Raw genomic sequence first — 13,377 nt, 5'->3', positions numbered from 1 at the left:
TCCCTGGTCTCCTCCCTGCCCCTTTCCAAGTCCCCTGATAGGGGAGGACCTCCTCCCCTTTCATCTGTCCCTGTTTTATCAGGTATCTTCAGGGCTGGCTGCAAAGTCCTCCTCTGTGGCCTAACAGACTGCTCCTCCCCTGGGGGGAGGTGTCAAACAGCCTGCCCTTGAGATCCTGTTAGAAATAGTCCGTGTCCCCCTTACTTTGGAAAACTACTTGGTTACTGAGCTACCACAGGCCACATCCGAGCAGAAGTTCTAGGTTATATCCATAGATGGTCCTTGGTTGAGTTTTTTATGTGTGCATGTGTGTGTATGTTTGTGTATATGGTTTAGGCATGTGAGTTTGCTCACCTGTAAGGTGTGTATGTGGGAGGTAGAGGAAGAAGACTGTTATCCTCCATTATTTTTCACTTTGTTGTACCTAGAATTAATTTTTTTTTTTTTTGTGCTAAAGTGAAAGCCAGCATGACCCTGGGATCTATCTGTGGCCAACCTCCATGGCTGAGACTACAAAATTGCAAGAAGCCCAGATTTGCATGCATGCTGAATATCAGAATGCTGTTCCTCATACTCCTATAGCAAGGATTATACTAACTGAACCATCTCCCCATCTAAAAACTAATATTTGACCTCAAAATATTCTCACAGCTGACAAAAATTTTGAAATGGACATGAATAAATATTTATAATAAATTTAAGTATTTAGCCATGGGAGAACGAAGATGGCGGCGCCAGGAAGACACCCTGTCTGAGGAACAGGATAGCAGTGTTGGCACAGTAACCAGGAGACTGAACCCAGGGACCTAAAACACCAACGTTCATGATTGCCAGGTGAGAGGAAAGTCTACGGTGTGGAAATTAATTGGGACTGACCTCAGGTCACCCAATCAATACCTGGTAAAGGTCCTGGGGACCGCGGGCACACACGCCATCCGAGATTGGCACACATAGCCTCCTTCGACGTCCCCAGCCTCCATCCAGGACCAGGACACACAGCCTCTGGCCCAGAGTGAGGCGCCAAGCCTCTGACCCAGAGCAGAGACCTTAGTTGCCAGCCCAGAGAGGCATGCACAGCCTCTGGCCCAGAAGGGGACACACACTGCCAGCCCAGATCAGAGCATAGAGCCTCTGGGCCAAAGTATCTCCCGCAGCTGCCATTCCAGACAGGGACACAAAGCTCCTGGCCCAGAGTGAGGCACCCAGCCTCCAGACCAGAGTGGAGCCCTCAGTTGCCAGCCTAGAGAAAAGTGCACAGCTCCTGATCCAAAGCGGCACCCCCAGCCACCATCCCAAACCAGGGTACGCAGCAACTGAACCAGAGCAGCGCTTGCAGCCAACATCCCAGACAGGGACACACAGCTTCTGGCCCAGAGTGAGGCACTCAGCCTCCAGACAAGAAAGGAGCCCTCAGTTGACAGCCTAGAGAGGAGTGCACAGCCTCCAGACCAGAGCATCGCCCCCAAGCGCCAACTCAACCTAGGCACACATTCTCCAGGCCCAGAGCCCAGCACTCAGCCCCTAGCCGAGAGACTGGCTGGGTGCTCCTCTCACCTTGCGGAACAGAAATGTGTGCCCCAGGATAGCAGACTGAGTTTCCCTGTTGGGAGAAAACCCCACAGCTAAGGAATCAGCAGGATCTTCAAGAGGGCTGTACCTGGAATACAGTGTAACAACAACAACAGCTCACTAAATTCAGAACGAGAAACCCAGCAGCGGGGCAGCTGTCTTGAGAACTTCTATGGGTGAGAGGAGAGCCCCCCTGATTAACAAAGATGACAGCTACTACTCAGGTCTATACACCTGAGGTGAGCAGTGGCAATTTCTGAGAAACACTGGACATACAGTGACCATAACCAAAAAGCAGAGGAGGAACCTTCAGGAAATATCATCTTCTGGCCAAGGGGATTCTCCCTACCTCAGGACTCCAGGAAGCACAGAAACTAACAGCCAACACCTAAAACAGCCCAATGGGTAAAGGTCAGCATAAAAGCTCAACCAACAAAAGACAGAGCAATATGGCATCTCCAGAACCCAGCCATCCAGGGGCAAACAGCCCTGGACAATGCAGCATAGTAGAAAATCAAGAAGATGACCTTACATCTATGCTGATGAAGAGGATAATAGAGGAAACAAATAAAATACATAAAGAATTAGAGGAAGATAAAACCAAACAGATCATGGCTATCCATAAAGAAATGGAGGAAGTTAAAGCATATTATGGCCATCCATGAAGAAATACGGGAAGATGCATCCAAACAGTTTGCGGCCTTCAGAGAAAAAATAATTAAATCACTGAAAGAAATAAAAGAAACAGAGCTGAAGGAACTGAAAGGAAAACAGGAAAATATAATCAGACAGGTGAGGGAAGTAAACAAAACAATTCAAGATCTGAAGATAGAACTGGAAAAATTAAAGAAAACCCAAATGGAGGAAAGAATGGAGAGGAAGAATTTAGGGAAGAAAACAGGAACTACATAGGTAAGAATAACCAACAGACTACAAGAGATGGAAAAAAGAATCTCAGGTGTAGATACAGTTAAAGAAATCGATGTATCTGCCAAAGAAAATGATAAATCCAAAAAATTCCTGACACAGACCGTCCAAGAAATCCAAGACATTATGAAAAGACAAAACCTAAGAATAATAGGAATAGAGGAAAAAGAAGATTCTCTTCCCCAAGGACCAGAAAATATTTTCAACAAAATCATTGAAGAAAATTTCCACAAGTTAAAGGAGAGGCCAATAAGAATACAAGAGGCCTACAGAATACCCAACAAATTTGACCAGAAAAGAAAATCCTCCCGCCACATAATAATCAAAACCATAAGTATACAGAATAAAGAAAAAATACTAAAATCTGCAAGAGAAAAAGGCCAAGTAACATACAATGGCAAACCTATTAGAATCACACCTGAATTTTCTACAGAAACTATGAAAGCCAGAAGGGCCTGGACAGATATCATGCAGACCCTAAGAGAACACAGATGTCATCCCGTGCTACTATACCCAGCAAAACTCTCAGTCCTCATAGACGGACAAAACAAGATATTCAATGACAAAAACAAATTTCAACAATACCTACACACAAATCCAGCATTACAGAAGGCACTGGAAGCGAAAATACAACCCAAGAGAATTAGCTTGTGTCAAGGAAACACAGGAAATAATTAACCTTACTACAGTAAAACAAAAAGCAACCAAGCACACAACCTTATGACCACAGCCAACATCAAAATCAAAGGATCTAAGAGCCACTGGTCATGAATCTCTCGCAACATCAATGGACTCAACTCTCCTGTAAAAAGACACAGATTAACAGAATGGATACATAAACAAAACCCAGCAATCTGTTGCATACAAGAAACACACCTAAGGCACAAAGAAAGAGATTACCTGAGGGTAAAAGGTTGGAAGAAGACTTTCCAAGCAAATGGACCCAAGAAACTAGCAAAAGCTGACATTCTAATATCTGATAAAATAGACTTTCAACCAAAATTAGTAAAAAGTGATGGGGAAGAACACTTCATATTCGTCAAGGGAAAATTCCACCAGGAAGACATCACAATCCTGAACATATATGCCCCAAACACAATAGCACCCACATTTGTAAAAGAAACAATGATAAAACTTAAAACACATATACATCCCCAAACATTAATAGTGGGAGACTTCAACACCCTACTCTCAACAAAGGACAGGTCAACAAAACAGAAATTAAACAAAGAAACAATGTCTCTAACAGAGGTCATGAATCAAATGGACCTAACAGACATTTACAGAACCTTACACCCAAACAAAAAAGAATTTACCTTCTTCTCAACACCTCATGGAACCTTCTCCAAAATAGACCATATAGTTTGTGACAAAGCAAGCCTCAACAGATAGAAGAAGATAGAAATAATCCCTTGTAACTTCTCTGATCACCACGGAATAAAGCTGGAACTCAACAACAACAGAAATAGCAAAAAGACCTACACTCACATGGAAACTGAACAACTTGTTACTAAATGACAGCTGGGTCAGGGAAGAAATAAAGAAAGAAATTAAAGTCTTCCTAGAACTCAATGAAAATGAAGACACAACATACCCAAACTTGTGGAACACAATGAAAGCAGTGCTAAGAGGAAAGTTCATAGGACTAAGCGTCTTCAAGAAGAAATTCGAGACAGCTCAATCAACTAACTTAATGGCTCATTTAAAAACCCTAGAAAAAGAAGAAGCAAACACACCAAAAAGGAGTAGACAGCTGGAAATAATCAAACTCAGGGCTGAAATCAATCAATTAGAAACAAATAAAACAATTCAAAGAATCAATGAAACCAAGAGCTGGTTCTTTGAGAAAATCAATAAGATCGACAAACCCTTAACAATGCTTACTAAAAGGCAGAAAGACACCTCCCAAATCAACAAAATCAAAAATGAAAAGGGGGGCATAAGTACAGACACTGAGGAAATCCAAACAATCATTAGGACTTACTTCAAAAGTCTATATGCCACAAAATTTGAAAATCTAAATGAAATGGACAATTTTCTTGATCGATTTGACTTACCAAAGCTGAATCAGGACCAGGTAAATCAATTAAATAGTCCTATATCCCCCAAAGAAATAGAAGCAGTCATCAAAAGTCTCCCATCCAAAAAAAGCCCATGACCAGATGGGTTCAGCGCAGAATTCTACCAGACCTTCAAAGAAGAGCTAACTCCAATTCTCTTCAAACTATTCCACAAAATAGAAACAGACGGAACACTTCCAAACTCATTCTATGAAGTCACAGTCACCTTGGTACCTAAACCTCACAAAGACTCAACAAGAAAGAGAATTTCAGGCCAATATCCCTTAGGAAAATTGATGCAAAAATACTCAACAAAATACTTCCAAATTGAATACAAGAACACATCAAATATATTATCCACTATGACCAAGTAGGCTTCATCCCAGGCATGCAGGGGTGGTTCAGTATATGGAAATCCATCAATGTGATCCACCATATTAACAAACTGAAAGAAAAAAACCACATGTTTATCTCCCTACATACTGAAAAGCATTTGAGAAAATCCAACATCCATTCATGCTTAAAGTATTGGAGAGATCAGGAATACAAGGCACATATCTAAACATAGTAAAGGTGATATACAGCAAGCCTATAGCCAATATCAACTGAACAGAGAGAAACTTAAAGCAAACCCACTGAAATCAGGGACAAGACAAGGCTGCCCACTCTCTCCATATCTCTTCAACATGGTGCTGGAAGTCCTTGCTAGAGCAATAAGACAGTTGAAGGAGATCAAGGGGATACAGATTGGAAAAGAAGGAGTCAAATTATCAATATTTGCAGATGATATGATAGCATACGTGATCGACCCCAAAAACTCTACCAGGGAACTCCTATAGCTGATAAATACCTTCAGCAAAGGGGCCAGATATATAATTAACTCCAATTTAGCACGCCTGTATACAAAAGACAAAAGGGCTGAGAAAGAATTTAGGGAAAAAACACCCTTCAAATTAGCTACAAATGACATAAAGTATATTGGTGTAACCCTAACCAAGCAAGTCTAAGACTTGTATGAAAAAAATTTCAAGTCTCTGAAGAAAGAATTAGAGGAAGATATGAGAAGATGGAAAGATCTCCCATGCTCATGGCTTGGCAGGATTAACATAGTAAAAATGGCCATCTTACCAAAAGCAATCTACAGATTTAATGCAATTCCCATCAAATAGCCAACACAATTCTTTACAGACCTGGAAAGAAAAATTCTCAATTTCATATGGAATAACAAGAAAGCCAGAATTGCTAAAGCTATCCTTTACAATAAAAGATCTTCTGGAAGTATCTCCATCCCTGATCTTAAGTTGTACTATAGAGCAACAGTTTTAAAAACTACATGGTACTAGCATAGAAACAGATTGGTGGATCAATGGAACCGAACAGAAGACCCAGAAATAAACCCACACACATACGGACACCTGATTTTTGACAAAGATGCCAAAACCATACAATGGAAAAAAGATAGCATCTTCAACAAATGGTGCTGGTCCAACTGGATGTCTACATGTAGAAAAATGAAAATAGATCCATACTTATCACCCTGTACAAAACTAAAGTCCAAGTGGATCAAAGACCTCAACATAAAACCAAATACATTGAATCAGCTAAAAAGAAAAAAAAAGGGGGGGGGGAATACTCTAGAACTCATTGGTACAGGAGAAAACTTCCTGAACAGAACACCAACAGCACAGGCTCTAAGATCAACAATCAATAAATGGGACCTCATGAAACTGAAAAGCTTTTGTAAAGCAAAGGACACCGTCATCAAAACATAGCGACTGCCTACAGATTGGGAAAGAATCTTCACCAACCCTTTATCTGACAGAGAGCTCATATCCAGTATATATAAAGAAGCTGAAAAGCAGCAAACCAAGTAATCCACTTAAAAAATGGGGAACTGAGCTAAACAGAGAACTCTCTGTAGAAGAATATCAAATGGCAGAGAAACACTTAAAGAAATGCTCAACCTCATTAGCCATTAGGGAAATGCAAATCAAAACAACCCTGAGATTTCACCTTACACCCATCAGAATGGCCAAGATCAAAAACTCAAGTGAGAGTACATGTTGGAGAGGTTGTGGAGAAAGGGGAACCCTCCTCCACTGCTGTTGAAAATGTAAACTTGTACAACCACTCTTGAAGTCAATTTGGTGCTTTCTCAGACAACTAGGAATAGCACTTCCTCAAGATCCAGCCGTACCACTCCTAGGCATATATCCAAAAGAGCCTCAAGTACACAATAAGGACATTTGCTCAACCATGTTTGTAGCAGCCTTATTTGTAATAGCCAGAAGCTGGAAACAGGCCAGATGCCCCTCAACTGAAGAATAGATGCAGAAATTGTGTTACATCTATACAATGGAGTATTACTCTGCAATGAAAAATAAGGAAATCATGAAATTTGCAGGTAAATGGTGAGACCTGGAAAGGATCATCCTGAGTGAGGTGTCCCAGAAGTAGAAAGACACATGTTATATACTCACTCATATAGACTCATAGGATAAACCTAAAATCTGTACATCTAAAGAAACTAATCAAGAGAGAGGGCTCTGACTAAAACACTCAATCCCCATCCTGAAAGGCAAAGAGTATGGACATCAGAAGAAGAAGACAGCAGGAAACAACCTAGCAATCTGCCACAGAGGGCCTCTGAAAGGCTCTGCCCTGCAGACTATCAAAGCAGACACTGAGACTGTATGGCCAAATGTTGGGTAGAGTGCATGGAATCTTCTGTAAGAAGTGGGAAATAATAGGTTATGGAGAGGACAGGAACCCCACAAGGAGATCAAAAGAACCAGAAGATTTGAACACATGGGTCTTCCCAGAGACCCATACTCCAACCAAGTACCAGGTATGGAGATAACCTAGAACCCCTACACAGATGTAATCCATGGCAGTTTAGTGTTCAAGTGGGTTACATTGTAATGGATAGAGGGACTGCCTCTGACACAATCTGATAGGCCTGCTCTTTGATCACCTCCCCCTGAGGGGAGCATAGTCTTACCAGGCCACAGAAGATGACAATGCAGCCACTCCTGATGATATCTGATAGACTAAGATCAGAAGGAAGGAGAGGAAGACCTCCCCTATCAGTGGACTTGGGGAGGGGCATGCATGAAGAAGGGAGAGGGAAGGTAGGATTGGGAGGGGAGGAGGGAGGGGCTTATGGGGGGATACAAAGTGAATAAAGTATAAAAAAATAAAAAAAGAGAAAAAAAACAATAAAAAAAGAGAAAGCTTAAAAAAATTATTTTTCCCAGTGAGGTGAGGAAAAACCCAATAAGCATTAAAAATGTATCTTTAAAAAAGTATTTAGCCATATATACATTATACATGAATCTTCATTCTACCCATAAATATCTATGGAAAAGAAGAGTGTAATGGCATGGGAAGCAATGCCTTCAGGGGCACTTTTACTTTGCAAGTCCTTTTTTTTCCCCACATATCTTAATCATTTGTCTTCTTATGCTGTAGATTTGATATTTGTTTCATTGCAAATTAGATAATAAGCCATTTTCACAGACCTACAAAATTACAAAATTCTTTTTAAGGAAGAAAAAGTTCTTGAGTGGACAAGTCTGTGATTCAGTGACAATTTGAAGGTTAAAAATAGAAGTTTGCACATTATGTAAATATAAAACATATCAGCACTGTAAGATGATAGATTTTACATCATCATTGATTATGGATAAGGAAGAAAACATATACAAGCCTAACATGGTAGCACAACAATGAGATGTCTAATTGAAGAAGAAAAAAATAACATGAAAAATTCCAATGTGCTGGACAAGCAATATCTGCTTGAGCCCATAGAGAACATAAAACTTTATACCATTGTTAAATGGATAAAATGATGAAAACTGTTAAGAAATTGGAATTTCTTGGACCAATCTAAAAAAAGTTTCCTACATAAAATCATTCTCCTAAGCGTAGAAAACATTTATTTAAGGAAATGCAGTAGATGTTTGCTTTCTGAAAGAACAAGAGTCTCTTTAGTTTAGGAGAAATTTAAGTGTAATAAAAACGGTGGTAGAAATACTGACAAATATCTTTAGTGCTGGCATAATGTTCTTTTGAAGTGTATACCCCTTACCATTGTTCATTCAAATGCTGATTTCTCTCCCAGCTGTATCCTGCTCCCTCATTCCCTTCCAATCACACCCTCCCTCATCTCCTCCTTGCCCCTTTCCAAGTCTGCTGATAAGTGAGGTTCTCCTCCCTTTTTATTTGACCCTGTTTTATCATGTATCTTCAGGACTGGCTGCAAAGTCCTCTGTGGCCTAGCAGGGCTGCACCTCCCTTGGGAGGGGGTGTCAAAGAGCCTGCCATTGAGTTCAGCAATTAAAAATGAGGAAATCATGAAATTTGCAGGCAATGGTGGGATCTAGAAAAGATCATTCTGAATAAGGCATCACAGAAGGAGAAAGACACATATGGTATGTCTAAATACTCACCATGTTCTATCATATGTTCTATCATAATGAACATATCATTATGATAAACATAATGAAATCTATACATCTAAGAATGATAAACAAGAAAGAGGATGTGGGGTAAGATGATCAATCCTTACTTAGAAAGACAAATGGGATGAGCATTAGATGTAGGAGAAAACAAGTAACAGGACAGGAGCATACCAAAGAGGGCCTCTGAAAGACTCTACCTAGCAGTGTATCAAAGCAGATACTGAGACTCATAACTAAACCTTTGGCAGAGTGCAGGGAATCATATGAAATAAGGGGGAGTTAATATAACCTGGAGAGAATAGGAGCTCCACAAGGACCAAATATATCTGGGCACAGGGATCTTATATGAGACTGCTTCTCCAACCAAGGACTATGTATGGATATAACCTAGAACCTCTGCTCAGATGCAGCCCAGGGTAGCTTAGGATCCAAGCAGATACCCTAGTAAGGGGAACAGGGACTATTTCTGACATGTTGCATGTTTTTAGATCACTGCCCTCTGGCGAGGTTCCCTTGGCTGGCTTCAGTTGAAAAGGTTGCTCTTTGTCCTGATGTGACTTGATATGTGGGTGTTGGTTGGTAAGGGGGGCAGCTCCAATTTTCTGAGAAGTATGGGAGAGGGCATATGGGGAAAGAGGAAGGGAGTTTAGGACCAGGAGAGAGGCGTGAGGGGCTCATGATTAGGAAGTAAAGTGAATAAAAAAAAAACAGTATTAGTAAAAAAGAAAAAAAAATACTGACAAATAGATCAATGCTATCTGTAAACAGTAAAAAACAAAAGCAACAACAAAACCACATCCCAAGTATCACAGACATGGTGGGGCCTTTATTTAGCATCCAGAATCCCTCATATATGTCCATGATTGTATTTTCAGAATTACAGTAAAATATTAGGCAACTGGAGATTAACTGTTGTAAAAAACTGCAAATGATTCTCTACAACAAAATGTATGTGTCTTTGAGAACAAAATAAACTTTTGTGAAATGTAAATTTTCTGCCTGAAAAAAATAAACATGCAAAATATGCAAAGTGTTCAGAATTTAAATAAAATCTGTCAAGCACTGTGACCAAAAAGGTAACAAGATGGAGCAAAGTTAATGTTGTATTAGGTAAGCCACAGTATTAACAGTCTAACCAAAATAGTAGAGGAAGGAAGCCATGGTAAACAATGGGAAAAAAAGCAAAGTCCAAAATTTGAGATACAGAATCAGGTATGACAAAGTTATTGTGCATATGTTTAGGGTTAGGGAGACATTAATAAAAAAGGATTTTACATAGTATGCCAAGGGAATTAATTGAATGTGTACATAACATGAATGAATAAAAGTATACTAGAATCAATTAAGTAAAGCTAATAATCAGAATGAAATGATAGAATTTTAAAATTAAGAGCTTAAATAAAGAATAGCTGATAGGACTTACCAGATGGCCAAGAAGGTAAAGATGTTTCCTGTCAAGTCTGAAAACTTGAACTCAACCCTAGACACTCACAGTGAGTAAGGAGTTGACTCTTGCAAGATGCCTTGGGATTTCTACATGCATGCCTTGGCAAGCACACGCTCATATGTGCAGAATCACACATTTAATGAACAACTGTAATACAAATATTATTCTAGATGACTCATTTATTAGACATGACAAAATCATGGAAAGATTCATGTATCTTTATAGGAAATAATTGGTGACTTCCCAAACTAAAATGTAAAAATAAAAACAAGGGAGAGATAGAAAGACATGGAGGGGACAAGAGCTCTACAAGGAGATCAACAGCGCCAAAGAATCCATGCCTTCTCCTTCAGAGAAGATTGCTTGACCCAAAAATCATGCATGGAGAAGACCTAGAACCCAAGCAGTTCAGTCTCAATGAGGGTTCCCTAGTAAGAGTAGCAGGGGTTGTTTCTGACATGAACTCAGTGGCTGGCTCTTTGATCACCTCTTCCTGTGGGGAGCAGCCTTGCCAGGCCACAAAGGAAGACAATGCAGCCTATCCCAAGGAGATGTGATAGGCTAGGGTCAGATAGTAGGAGAAGAAGACCTCCTATATTGTGGACTAAAGGCAGGGCATAGGGGAAAAGAGGAAGAGAGAGTGGGATGGTGATGAGAGAGGGGAATACAGCTGGGATAAAAAAAGTGAATAAATTGTAATAAATAATAAATAAAAAGTAAAAGTAAAAGTTAATAGTATAAAACAGAAAAAGGAGAATACAAGAAAAGTGAACAACAGATAATTTAAACAGTGTACCACATTTCTAGTTAGAATAACAGAAAGAAAAAAAAATGCAATACAAAGAATACCATCTCCTTCAATTGCCCCAATGTGAAATCAATAAGCAACAGTTACAAAAATCATTGATTGATTTTAAAAGGGAGGAAATTTAAGCATTTAAATTAAATGATGAATACAATGACTAAACCTCATTGAATCAGAAAATAAATCTTAAGTGATGTAATGATGCTTGTTTATTGAATAGATTTAAATTATTAAAACAGTAATTATTTCTGAACTCTTCTATAATTTTGTCTTTGCTTTTTCTATGTTGTGTTGTAGTAAATAACACATGGGTGTTGAGCTATATAATGTTTGCCTAATGATTATCATGCAGTGCTATACAACCCACTGTAACAAATAATAAGTCACAGACACCTGTTAGATTTATAATTGCCTTATTTATTTTAGGCTTGGCAGATATTTTACTTACACTGTCTCAATATCCTCACCATCCATCTCCTAGTCTCCATCCAATGCTATCCACCTTAATCCTCCGCAACTGGACTATCCTTCATCCCATAATCCCATGGTACTTGCTTATATTCTTCATAGGGGCCTTTTTATGCCATTTTTGGAATCCTTTCTCTCAGTCATATTTTTTTTGTTTTGGTTTGTTTTTTTGTTTGTTTTCCTCACACTATCCAGTCATGGCACCCTCCTTCCTTCTCTCTCTTGTTCCTCTGTCCAGTGATTCCTCTTGGGATTCTCCAAAGCCTGGAAATCTTGGCTATACCAACACAATTCTGTATTGCCCATGTGTAGGCTATTTCTAGTTCATTTATTTAACAAATCAGGTATAAAGACTTAGGCAGGTTTACACAGAGGGCCAGTAATTATCATCAGACCAACCTCCAACAATGATGATTATATGTGTGTGTTAATTTAATGATATTTTTCATTAAAATTTAAAATAATGAAAGCAAAATCTTATGTCAGGTAATAAATAAACCTCAGCTTTTCCCAGAAGAGCTGGCATGGAAACCAGGCACGTGAGGGACAATCAACCCTACGTGGGGACTTGGGCCTTAAAGCAAGGGTAAGGAAACCTAGTATGTTGGGTAAGAGGCTCAAAGTGTCCAGAAAAGCATACTTGTTTTAGAGATTTTATATAATGTCTCTTATATAGAGATTATATATAGTATTCTGATTGCCATCATCATCTCAAAGTGGTATCAAAGTGGCATTTTTTCCAAATAAGTTTACAACCAACTAATGAATCAATCTGCTGCATGAGGATAACTCCTGCATAGAGTATTGCTATAACTGACATTCAGATAATGCCAAACAGCCTGGTATGGTAGTGCAAGCCTGTAATCTCAGCACTCAGGAAGGCAGAGGCTGGTGGGTCTCTATGAGTTGGAGTCCAGCCTGGTCTACAAGGTGAGTCGAGGGCAGCCAAAGTTATAGAGAGAAACTCTGTCTCAAAAAAAAAGTTACTGACAAATTTCCAATGTGCACATTACACTAAGAATCTTATTTGGTTTGGAGACGGTGTCCTTCAGGAAATTATGAATAGCATCTGTAAAAACTGCCTCTTGAATTTAAATATTTGACAAAAAGGATGAGATTGCAAAATCAATGAACTTGCAGTAGAGATGGCAAACAATTTTCATCTAGTTTGGCTAAGATCACATGAAGGAGAACCTAGGGGTGTAATAAAGGAAACTCACTGACAAGAAGACACTAAATCTGGATAAACCAGGAAAGGCAAGAAATAGCAAAGGTGCGAGAGAAAGAAAAATTTCCTGTGTTGGTTTCAATAAAAATGTCCCCATAAGCTTGGGCTTTAAAAACATGTTCTCTAGGTGATGGTGTTGTTTGGGAAGGTTGAGGTGGTCCAGCCTTACTTTGCAGGTGAAAAATTTCATTTTGGGTGGTCTTTAAGATTGGAAGTCTCATGCCACTTCTAGTTCATTTCTTTGCTCTAGTTTGCATTTGGAAATATTAGTCTCATCTTCCTGTCCCTTACAGCATGCCTGTTCTTCCTGCCATACTTCTCATATGATAAATTCTTATACTTCTGGAATTATTAGGCAAATAAACTCTTCCTGCATTGAATACTTCCCCAAAGAATTCAAAGTGAAAAAT

The sequence above is a fragment of the Psammomys obesus genome, unplaced genomic scaffold (assembly GCF_907164565.1).
Source record: "Psammomys obesus unplaced genomic scaffold, mPsaObe1.curated_primary_1811, whole genome shotgun sequence".
NCBI classification, from domain to species: domain Eukaryota; kingdom Metazoa; phylum Chordata; class Mammalia; order Rodentia; family Muridae; genus Psammomys; species Psammomys obesus.
This window is presented reverse-complemented; position numbering follows the sequence as displayed.